We start from the raw sequence: 11,524 nt of genomic DNA, 5'->3' as shown, positions 1-11,524 counted from the left end.
TGAGCAGGTGTTTGTCAGAGTAGGTAATATAATATATCATTTAACAGGCTACAGAGAGAAAACACTGCTACTCTGTCAGTAATAACTGCACCTTTATTAATATCAGCACATGTGTGGAGACACAAACTCCATCAAAAGTTGCTGTTAAAGCTGACTGACAGCCATCATCAGAGAAAGACGCTTCAGAGAGCAGGACGTCTCATTTTTTAAAACTTATTTTATTATTATTATTATTATTATTGTTATTATTATATAGCTCTCTCCTTGAGTGGTTTCCTTGTGTCTCTCCATGAATCCACAGTGGATGCAAGCAAAAGATGCAAGTGAGGGAAAGATGAAGTACCCAATGAGTGCATTCAGGCCTTTGTAACGTTGGTAGAGGCCTAGTCAGGTGTCAACACATTGTCCTAACAACCCTTCAACTGCCAGCTTCTGCAGGAAGTGGTCGAACCCTTTTGCAGAGTGAAACTTTACCATGGAAACTTGACAGGTGTTAACCACAAATACAGAAGCGCATGCTATATTTCCGGCCTCTGTCACCTTATTGTTACTGTTAGGGACTTATATTTCCCCTAAAAGCAAAAGCAAACCACAGACTGACGTTTGACACAAATCACAAGATGATTTGTTGAAATGTAGAGCAAATTTAACTGCATAAGCAATATTCAAGGTTAACAAATAATTTAGGTATGAATTATAAATATTTGGATACTCTAAAAGCTTATTGCTCATAAGGACTGTATGAGCCGTTATGTAAAAAAATCAAAACTGTTCAAAACTATATTAATGTTAAATTGCATCAACCACAACTGAGAAACTAGGTCAGGGCCTTTAAACACCTCTGATTTGTATCTCCTATATCAGAGGTGTCAAACTCAGCATTATGGTTGTCCTCAATGGGCCGGTTGTAATAACTACCTAAACTAAAAATAACTATCTCTGCATTTGATTATTATTTATTCAAGTGTACACATATGTATGTATTAATTTCCACCCCTTCATATTTAAATTGACAGTGCAAAAAAGTGCACAAACAACATGCTGCTGCTTGGACATGAGCTGTGAAAGTTATATTAAATTATAAATAATATTTTTTTAAAAACAGCTAAATGTTGATGTCAGATAAAAAAACATACACATGTATGCTATACAAAAAGAGGTTTTCTGTTGGTTGGGACCTAATAAAAGATAAATAGTAAGGAAAAATGCAAATCACAAAACTGTTAACATGATTTGTTTCAACATTCAGTGGCAGTTTTAGTATATAAATAAAATAAAGTTATATTATTTATCACAAATTATAACATATTGGTAATTTAAAAAAAAAGTTTCACACAATTAGAGCACACTTATAAATCAATATGATCCTCCAGCAGTGTCAAACAAGAATAAAGTCTAAACCAGTTCACCTTGGTGGTGTAATGATTTCACAAGCAACCCAGAAAAAATACAACAGTGTGTCTGTGAAACTAAATGTTTACATTGTGGTACATTGAAAGTCCAGGCAGTCTTCCCTTTGACCTGAACCTCATAGTAAAATTTCTAGAAGAAAAACTCTGCTTTCCTAAGGATATTAACACAACTGTGTCAAAATAAACAAATTCAGCTTAAAAATTGAGAAAACCATTTGGCTTATTTTAACAAAATAAACAAAATAAAACTTTAATTCCTCCTTAAACATCTTATGTCTTTCTCTTTTTTCTATCATTCCAAATCAATAACACAATTTTACAATTACACACAGCAGATTACAAAAGTTTGGCTTTGACTAACAAACGATAATTTGAATCAAAGTATAACTAAGAGATCATTTTAACAATTCACATACAAGCTGACTTCTGTAAACACACCTATAGTTCTCTCTAAGGTTGTTCATGCTGAAGCAAGCATAGTTGCTGTTTAGGGCAGCTAATGATTGCCAGCGCAGCCAATGGTCACTAACTACTGCCACCACAACTAGCGTCAACAGTTGCTACTGCGGCGACAGCTAATGTTTCTACTTTTATTTCACTGACTTTTCCACTTTACCATCATACCAAGCTGCAGTTGATAGTTAACTCACCAAGGTTTCCTTTGGCGAAGAGCACCAGTTTGTTTTCAGGGTTGATGAATCTTTTTTCTGCTTTTGTCGGTCTACATCGCTGCTCAGCTGGGAAGAGAACATGCCTCATCTCAACATGGTCTTTAAAGGGGAGCTGATTTAACTATTATTACATTAATACAGTTTAAAATGATTTTTTTTTAAATTATTCATTTATTAAGTAATCTATTTTTCATCTAATTAATTAATGTATTGTTCAGGGTTTAGGTAACTAGATGGACAGATAGCCTTTATTGTCCCATGGGGAAATTAGTTTTCACAGTCTGTCAGAAACACCACCAAACATGAACAATATACATACACACACCCACTGTACAAACACCACTAAACATGAGAAACATATAAATACACACACACACTGCACAAACAACACCACACATTTAACAAACGACACATATATCACACTCTGGGTCCATATGAGGTTATTGGGGGAGGTTATTGAATGCTGAGATGGGAGACGGGACCAAGCTCTTGCTGAAGCGTGCCCGTCTCCATCTCAGAGGGTGTGTTTATTTGCAGTGTTGGACGTGAGGTTAAGTGAGGTTGAAGCAGATTTCTGCAGAGCATGGAAACTTATTGTGGTTAACAAGTCCCCAGTAGCCGGTATGGTCTGACCTAATTCTCATACTTATTATGATAGGTTGTTTGTAGACCGCAAAGATGTTTCACAGGCATCTGGTAAATTCCTGTTCTGCCTTTTTTCAGACCTCAAGACCACTGACTCTGTTATTCTCAAAAATGAATATGAAAGAGAGAAGTCCATGCTGGGGAAGATGGAGGCTGAAATAAAACTGATGATCCAGGAGAGACAGATGAAGAACAATTGCAGACAGTCTTTACTGTTTTGCCGCAGTCTGTAGAGAGAAATCTGGCCAATCTCATTGACACAATTGGGGAAAAGTAGAAAAAGACACAGAAACTGGCTGAAGGATTCATCCAAGAGCTAGAGCAGGAAATCTCTGAGCTGACTAAGAAAAGGACTGAGATGGAGAAACTCACATGCAAAAATGACCACCTTGACTTACTAAAAGTCACTGTCCCTCCCCCATCATATAAGATGTGACCACATCTGTGGAAAATTTCAGCAAAGAGATGAAGAAGTTGCTCGCTGAGGCTGAGCTCATCAGGGTCCAGCAGTTTGCAGTGGATATGACTCTAGATCCTGATACAGCAAATCGCTACCTCATCTTGTCTGACGATGGGAAACAAGTATACTGTGGTGATACTGGGGTACATCAAAACCTCCCAGACAAACCAGAAAGATTTAATCCTGCTATCAATGTCCTGGGAAAGCAGGGTTTTTCTTCAGGTAGATTTTACTTTGAGGTTCAGGTTAAAGGGAAGACTGTCTGGGATTTAGGTGTTGTCAAGGAGTCGGTCATCAGGAAGGGATCAATCACTGAAAAGCTTGACCATGGCTACTGGACTATATGTTTAAGGAATGGAGATAAGTACAAAGCTTCTGCTGTCTCTCTTAATGTAACATATCAACCAAAAAAAGTGGGCGTGTTTATGGATTATGAGAACTGTTTAGTCTCCTTTTATGACGTAGACGCTGCAGAACATATCCACTGCTTTACTGATTGTTCCTTCAATGAGAAACTCTTCCCATTCTTCAGTCCCGGTGTCCATCATGGTGGTACAAACTCCACCCCTCTGATCATCTCTCCGGTCAATTACTCTGTTTAGATGCATCATCTTCTCAAAAAACTATTCAGCAACTTAAAAAGCATCACAATAGTAATGTAAGTGACAGTTAATAATCTGATCAATAAAAATGTTTATTAATATTACATCACTCAATGTACAACAGTATGGTGTGGTATAAGTTCACTCTTTAACTACTAGGCTGGCAGTACTTTAAGACAGACAGTTTCACTCTGCCCCCTGCTGAATATTACTAAAACTGAATATTACTGATAACACTGAACAAAATGTGAATAGATGATACTAACAAATGTATCAAATGTACTATAAAATAAAATATCTTTTCAGGTACCACACTAACAACAAAGCTTAAGCTGCTTTTCCACTTTGAAAGTTCACAAACTTCTGTATCCTGGAGCCTCCCTACACCTATTGTAACTTAAATAGATTAGGTGATTGGTTTTGTGTGGCTTTTCCATCTTATTTTACAAACCAGGAAGGACCAGAAGTCTAAGTTAGACATAAATGTAAAATTAAATTACCATTACCTCTTCTGAAAGATATACAGAAATGACAATGATAATAATTAGAGGAAGAACTTAATAATATGCCTACATCAAATTCATATTAAGTGAAAGAAAATCAAGTTCTAAATGTTTTCAAATAAGTATAATAATTAATTATGCATATACTTTTTTTTGGGACATTTCAGAGAGTTTGTAAGAATATGCAAAATCATGAAGGAAAATAAACAAAAATGGTTTTTGGTCATTAAAAAAAAAAGAAAGATAAAAAATGTTCATATTATCACCATTACATTTAAAATAACATTCATCTTAGGGCCTTTAAATTTAAAATGTTCTAAATATGTTTAATAGAAAGTTTGAAATGATAACTATTATCTGACCTAAATTTGTCTGTGAAAAATTCACAATTGAAAAATTAATGATTAATTAACTTTTCCACAAAAAGTTTAAAAAATGCCACTGCTGAAGCATGGAAAAACTTTCCATTCCAAAAACTTGGCTCCAAAGGGACAATGGGTAGAAATTCAGTTACTAGTAGGTAAGTTTCTGTAGTGGGAAAGGCCTAGAGTCAGAAAATATACTGCGGTTTGTTTGTAGTACCCGGTTATACCACTAGATGGTGCCAGTCAGGCTTTATGGTTGACTAGTACTGCACAATGAAGTGACGCTGACGGCATCCCTGTCTGATCTTTGTAGTCTCACAAACCGGCTCATTGCGTGTGATAAAGAAGGGAGGTTAAAAGGTTAAAATAATAACTTTATTATAAATGTAAATAAAACAACAAAACTATTTACAAAAGGCATGAGGTGTGGAGAGTAACTGCAGAGAGAGGGAGAGAGAGAGAGCGAAAATTGTAGGGAAATATGTATGAAAGCATCTTTAAAAACATAAAAGGATGGTGAAATTTTAAGCTATATAATTTTATGGATATTATAATTTGCCAAGATAATTATGTAAATTATTTCTGCTGAGAAGTTAGGATTGTTAACAGTGGCGGTTTTTGCTATGGGCAAAGTGGGCAACCGCCCAGGGCGCAGTCTACTTGGGGGCACACGACGCTCTCAAAAAAAAAAAAAAAAAAAAAAAAGAGTGCGTCCTCAAAAAAAAAAAAAAAAAATCGCCAGTTTTCTAGACTAATACCGCTCATTTCCACATCAAGTTGGTGCATTGGGCGATGAGGCGCCCCTACTATCACGTCAACTTGCTGCTGTGAGTCATGTAAACAGGTTGTGTGTGTCAGAAGATAAGGCAAAGCGGAGGGGGGGGGATCAACTTGCGACTGCAGAGGCTGTGAGCAGGTTGTGTGTGAGTCTCACTCTCAGAGGAAAAGCAAAGGGGGTGAGAGGGGCGGGGGATGGACTGACATGTGATGATTATGATCCCAGGCCACACAACACAAACTGCTGCTTCCAAATAAATAGTAATACATTTCTAAAATTAATACAGACCCGTTATAGCTACATGTAAGTTATTGGGTTATGTGAAAATGCAATAAATAAATTAATTAAATGCAAAAAAAAAAAAAAAGTTTTATTCACCTTATTTTTGTGTGGTGAAGGATTTGTGCAATTTACATTGGTGTTAACATACTACATGCCATTAATTTATCTTAATTTATTTATCTACTCTTGTTAACTTTTGTATTTAATAACATATGTAATAAAATAACATAAATAGTTCAATATTGCGCTTGTTTTTTTTTTGGGGGGGGGGGGGCACAACCTCTGATTGTTAAAAATGAGTAATATCTTTGTTCATGTTTTTCAGCGATGGAGCACTTTATACTATTAATGTGGTCAAGCACCAGTAATATTATTGAAGTCAGTGTTCATCTGGACATCATACTTGTTGTTCTCTCTGTAGCCAATAAGATACACATGAGTGGGATTGTGACCACTCCTCCGTTTCCTCCCCTTCACTTCTTCTTCTTCTTTTACACTGATTCTCAACGCTGATGTGTGCGCTGGATGGTCACGAAGAAACTGGACATAACATCTACTATATTGTAAACTTGGAACAAACACACATATTAGCTGATCAAATTACAATGTAGGCTCGTCTTCACTCTCATTGTCAACGTTGTGATCGTCTGTGGCGCATTCCTGTGTGACTTCCCACCGCATCTGAGGAACCAGGTAATCACACCATTCAAATTGGATCCACGAAGAATTTCAAAATGATGGTAGTGTTTGAGATACATTATTAACAGATGAGAGGAAACTAGGCTACATATTTATCCTTGTTCTTCGTGTTTACAGCTACATGGGTGGGATGTAATGACATGGAGAAATGCAGAGGAGGAAAACGAAACTGAAACAATGAGCATTTGTTTGTGTCTGTTCTCACTACGTCCCTCTCCTCTCGAAACTCGAAACCAAACATTTTATCTTTTCTCTCATGGTTTATCCTCCTGGAATTTTTTATTTATTTATTTATTTTCGCGTTTTGGTATTTTATACTGAATAATTTGTTCAAAATTGTTTTGAAGACGCAGAATTCACTGAGTTAACTGAACTAGAAGTGACATTAATTCAAAGTTTTAAATCAAAAGAAGTGAATAGAATCAATTAATTTAGATCCCTTATTGGCTGCTCTTTGTGTGTTATTGTACGTCTGCAACTCCTATGAAAGTTGTGTTCGTGACTACATACGTCCTGTGGTCTCATATAGACTTCAGGGATTGGCTGTGTGTGTGTGTGTGTGTGTGTGTGTGTGTGTGCGTGTGTGTGTGTGTGTGTGTGTGTGTTTGAGTCTGTGTGTTTGTGACAAAACACCGCATAATGTAGCTTCTGTTTCGCACTTTTTGTAAGGTAAACATGCTTTCAATATGAGGCCAGGGGTGTTCCTCCTCATCTGTGTCTGCATTGCCGACCGTTGATTCTGACATTTTTCATCCTTCAACCTCTAGGAGTTTATGTGATTGCTTTATGTGTGGTTATACTTTACATTTATGACAGAGTATGAACATGAACAGATGGTCTTTGTTTCTGTTTCACACAGGAACCTGTTTGTTCAGACGCACAGACATGATTTCTGTTACTGTCACTGAGTATTTTTAACCACACACAAGTATTTATACAACTTCATACACAGGTAATAAAGTTAGAAATTTGGGTTCCCAGCTGGTGAAATTAGGAGCAGTCATAGTTAAAATGGCCTGACTCACGAATGTGCAGTAGTAGATTATTCCAGAGAAGCAGAACTTCTTGGGCATTGGCTTGACCAGCAAAATAGTTTTTATTAAAATGAGGAACAGCAACTGCCACCAAGCGAAAAATAAAGCATGTGATGGAGCATAAGGAACAACAAGACTGGGTTGTAATGAAAAAATGGGAAGGAGAAAGTATTTCCTTATTTTGGTATTTGACAGTGTTGTCATGGAAACCTCTTTTTATTTGAGCAGCATTAATTGAAACCAAATATTTATATCTCCTCTTAGACTCCTCTCATGGTTTATCCAACTGGAATGCTTTTTAGTGTTTTGGTATTTTATACTGAATAATTTGTTCAAAGTTGTTTTGAAGACAGAACTCACTGATTAGTGAACTGAACTAGGAGTGTTCAAGTTTTAAATCAAAAGAAATGAATCAAATTAATTCATTTAGATCCCTTATTGGTTGCTCTTTGTGTGTTATTGTACGTCTAGTGAAGCACTTAGAGCTGCAACTCCTCTATGAAAGTTGTGTTCATGACTGCATGCGTCCTGTGGTCTCATATAGACTTCAGGGATTGGCTGCACATCACTTCTGTGTGATGTGGCTCTGTGTTCACCTTCACTCACATTCACTCTGCCAAACGTTTACCACAGCACACACTGCTGCATATCGTCACACACACTGTATTATCTGCACACAGCTTCACTTCATCTCTGAGAGCCAAATACCAAAAGCTGAAAATGGATTTCAGATACCAATGCCTCAGAGGTTTCTTCATTACCTTCAACTCATTGTTTGCGGTAAGTAGAAACGTTTTTCAGATTATTTCTGGGTTTTTGGGGATCTTTTTTGTCTTTTTTAGTTTTTAGTTTGTTAGAATCTGTGTGATGTGGTTAAATGTTTTCTTGTCCCATTTAATAATATGTAATTTGTCAACTTCAGATAATTGTGTGTTCCAGTTTCTGTTTCATCCCAATCATAAAAAAAACATTGTTTTGGTTGCGCACTCACGCCTCCACACAGAGCCCAAACTAACCAGAGTGATGTGTCCGCAGTTCCTCGGATGTCTGATGATAATCTTCGTGATGTTCAACGCCAGCATCACTCAGGTAAACAATAGCATCATCATTGAATCCTCATTGTGTTTCACAGTGTTACATCAAAATGCAGAAAACATGAAATCAGTAATGTATGTATGTGTTTCTTTAGTTTAATTAGTCAACAATGACATAAGGACCAGAAACAGTTAAGTTTTACTTTTAGTGCTTACTCTCTCAGACAGGTGATACCTGGACCAAACAAAAGATCTGTACCCCCGAATAAACTCTTTTACTATGTGTACTTCTATGTTATAAATTTTAAATAAAGCTTTGTAAAAGGGCCAGCCATTGAATGATCAAAGCCATGGTTAAAATAATCCAGAGTTAAACCTGCTCATCAGAGGGAAACTAACCATTTATACACTGTTGGCGCAGCAATGGGAGTAATTTGGGGTTAAGTGTGGGACTCCAATCACCAATCTTCCAATCTCTGTTCTGCTTACCACCTTCACATCAAGGGTAAGGACAATAATCATTTAGTGTCTGTGTTGTGCTGTACTGCTAGGACCGGACACTGATCGTCCTCTTTTTGTCTGCCATCATCATCTTTGGCCTCTCCTGCCTGGGAATCTCAGCTGGCTGCACTAAGAGCGACATCGCCCTCAAATTAGTATGTATAAGATCCCCTGTTATAAGCTAAGTTATAAGAATTATTTCACTAACTGTGTAATGATGTCTTTATGTGAAACAAACAATTTTGTTGAACACTGAAACCATGTGAAAAAGAATTTGTTATATTTGAATATGTATATATATGTATATATATATATATATATATATATATATATATATATATATATATATATAACCCTAACCCTATATATCATGTTGTTTAATTGTTTCATGTATAGTTTGCAGGCTTCATGGTGCCTTCAGTGATCATAGCACTGGCGGCTGGCACGTTCCTTGCGGTTATCGTTGTCAATGGGGGAAAAGTGGAGGAAATGGGAATGTATGCCCTGGTAATATATCACTCTGACTTACTTATCTGTTGAACTATGCTGATGCTAACTTTCATCCCTCTGTCTTACCCCTGTTCTCTCCATTGCTGTATATTATTATACTCAAGTTGTCTATCTTGACACTAAGTTATCATTATTATCCTTCTGTTATATTTTTTCTATCTCAATGCCAAGGATTTATACATACACATATATATATATACACACACACACACACACACACACACACACACACACACACACAAATACAATTACAAATAAATTGATAAAGCAAGCCACAACCAGTGGCTAACCCTAACCCTAACCCTACTAAATGACTTTGTAATAACTTGCACAGACAGTCATTGTTAACCAGCAGTAAACATGCAAGGTTGTTTTGGTCTGTTTAGAGCCTACTGTAACATCTCTCTACATTGACGCTAATATTGTTTAATCCCTCGCTGTACCTTGGTGTTACGGAGACCCATTTCCACGACTGTAATGAAGATGGTGTTATTCAGTTGTTTCCTGTCTTAATGCTAATATTCTTCTCTGTCCGTAGTACCATGAGTTCTTCAAGGTGATCATGATCGTGGTCTTTGGTTTTGCGGTCGCCGCAGTAAGTTTCACTGTGAAAGGTGTCAGAAGGGGAAATAATCAAACAATGCAATGTGCTGTTGTGCCTCCTACTGAAAATAAAAAATAATTTGGTGGCACAGAGTTACAAAGTTATGAGTTATTACAAAGTTAGCTTCTTAACACTAGCTCTTAACCAATAAAACTTTAACTGCAGCTGGCCAAGCAACATTAGCATTCCTTAAACTTGCTAAAACCTCAGATTAGTTTTACTTATGGTGCCTTTGTGTTGCCACACAACTCAAACTTGGAGTTTGGCACACTTTACTTTTGAAAATAATGTGTGCCCACGGTTGTTGTGTATTGTAAACACTCTGCCCATTGAGAGGAGGCAAAGAGACAGATTATAGCAAAAGCTTTGTGTCAATAATTTATGAAGTAAAAGAAAAAAGTATTGGCTGTTGTAAAGACAAAGGCTGGGTTCAGGACTCAGTTTTAGGCCCTTAGAGAACTCTAATCCTTCATGCCATACTGGGTGGGTATCTCTCAGAAAAAGTTCAAATAATTATTTTATATTTCTGTGAGTGCAGATTGTCTGACAACTTGTCCACCTGTCACCCTGTCTGTTTCCTTGTCCCTAAAGCTGATAAGCCTGGCGGCTTCCCTCATGCTGCTTCGTCTACACAGAGATCAAGATCAACCTTCTCCACATCTGACTGGAGCTCTGTTACCTGAGCTAGTCACAGGATCATACCTAGGTGCTTCAACTCCAGTATGGAGTGCTCAATAATGCGGATGGTACAGCACAACTGAAGTACGTACCCTCAAAAGTTCAGCACTGTCAAGATTGACTGTAGGTCAACAAGCAAAATTAAGCGTTAAAGTTCCACTCTTTGGTGTGAACTGATTGTGCTGAAAAAGCTCACTCTGACTGTTTTTGCAATGCTCAACTTGTGATATATCTCTTTTCTTCTTTTACTAAAACATTCCACTGACCTGGACAAAGACATTCATGCTTTTACCTAATCCTGTTTGGACAATTGCAATCACATTTATACATGCCTTAAACAAATTTCTTTATCATTGCTGAAACTGGTACATATTGGACAGCAAGGATCTTAATATATGACAATATGATGAACAGCCAAATAGGAGTTAAATGCCATCAGCAGCAGGATGCATGCTGCAAACAGACTTCTTCATAAAGCTTTCCTCATAGAGCATGGGTTAAGGTTAGCATGAATGTTATTAATGAGCAACAGTGATAATGCAGTGAAAAATTTAGCAGAACCGTCTTAAGCAGAAGTATTCATGTGTGACCTCATACATATCCTCATGTATGCGCCATATTACCTATTTTAACAGAAGTCAAAATAAACAAATTCAGTTTAATAGTGGAGAAAATCTCTTTTTACATTGGTTTTCACATTCTAAAGCACAACAACAATAGTAATACAGTATAACACTAATACAATC

At 36.9% G+C, this 11,524-nt stretch overlaps 1 long non-coding RNA gene and 1 pseudogene across 1 annotated transcript; both read left to right on the top strand.

Annotated features, from left to right (window-relative positions):
* Nucleotides 1-2,551: 2,551 nt before the first annotated feature.
* On the top strand, nucleotides 2,552-3,790 carry LOC128353127 (E3 ubiquitin-protein ligase TRIM21-like; annotated as a pseudogene).
* A 5,687-nt stretch (nucleotides 3,791-9,477) lies between these two features.
* On the top strand, nucleotides 9,478-10,865 carry LOC128385192 (uncharacterized). Its single transcript, XR_008324651.1, has 3 exons — nucleotides 9,478-9,493; nucleotides 10,035-10,091; nucleotides 10,692-10,865. It is a non-coding gene; the product is annotated as an uncharacterized LOC128385192 (long non-coding RNA).
* The last annotated feature ends 659 nt before the right edge of the window (nucleotides 10,866-11,524 follow it).

The sequence above is a fragment of the Scomber japonicus genome, chromosome 23 (genome assembly GCF_027409825.1).
Source record: "Scomber japonicus isolate fScoJap1 chromosome 23, fScoJap1.pri, whole genome shotgun sequence".
Taxonomy (NCBI): Eukaryota; Metazoa; Chordata; class Actinopteri; order Scombriformes; family Scombridae; genus Scomber; species Scomber japonicus.
Note: the sequence above shows the minus strand (reverse complement) of the source record. Positions and strands in the feature narration are given on the sequence as shown.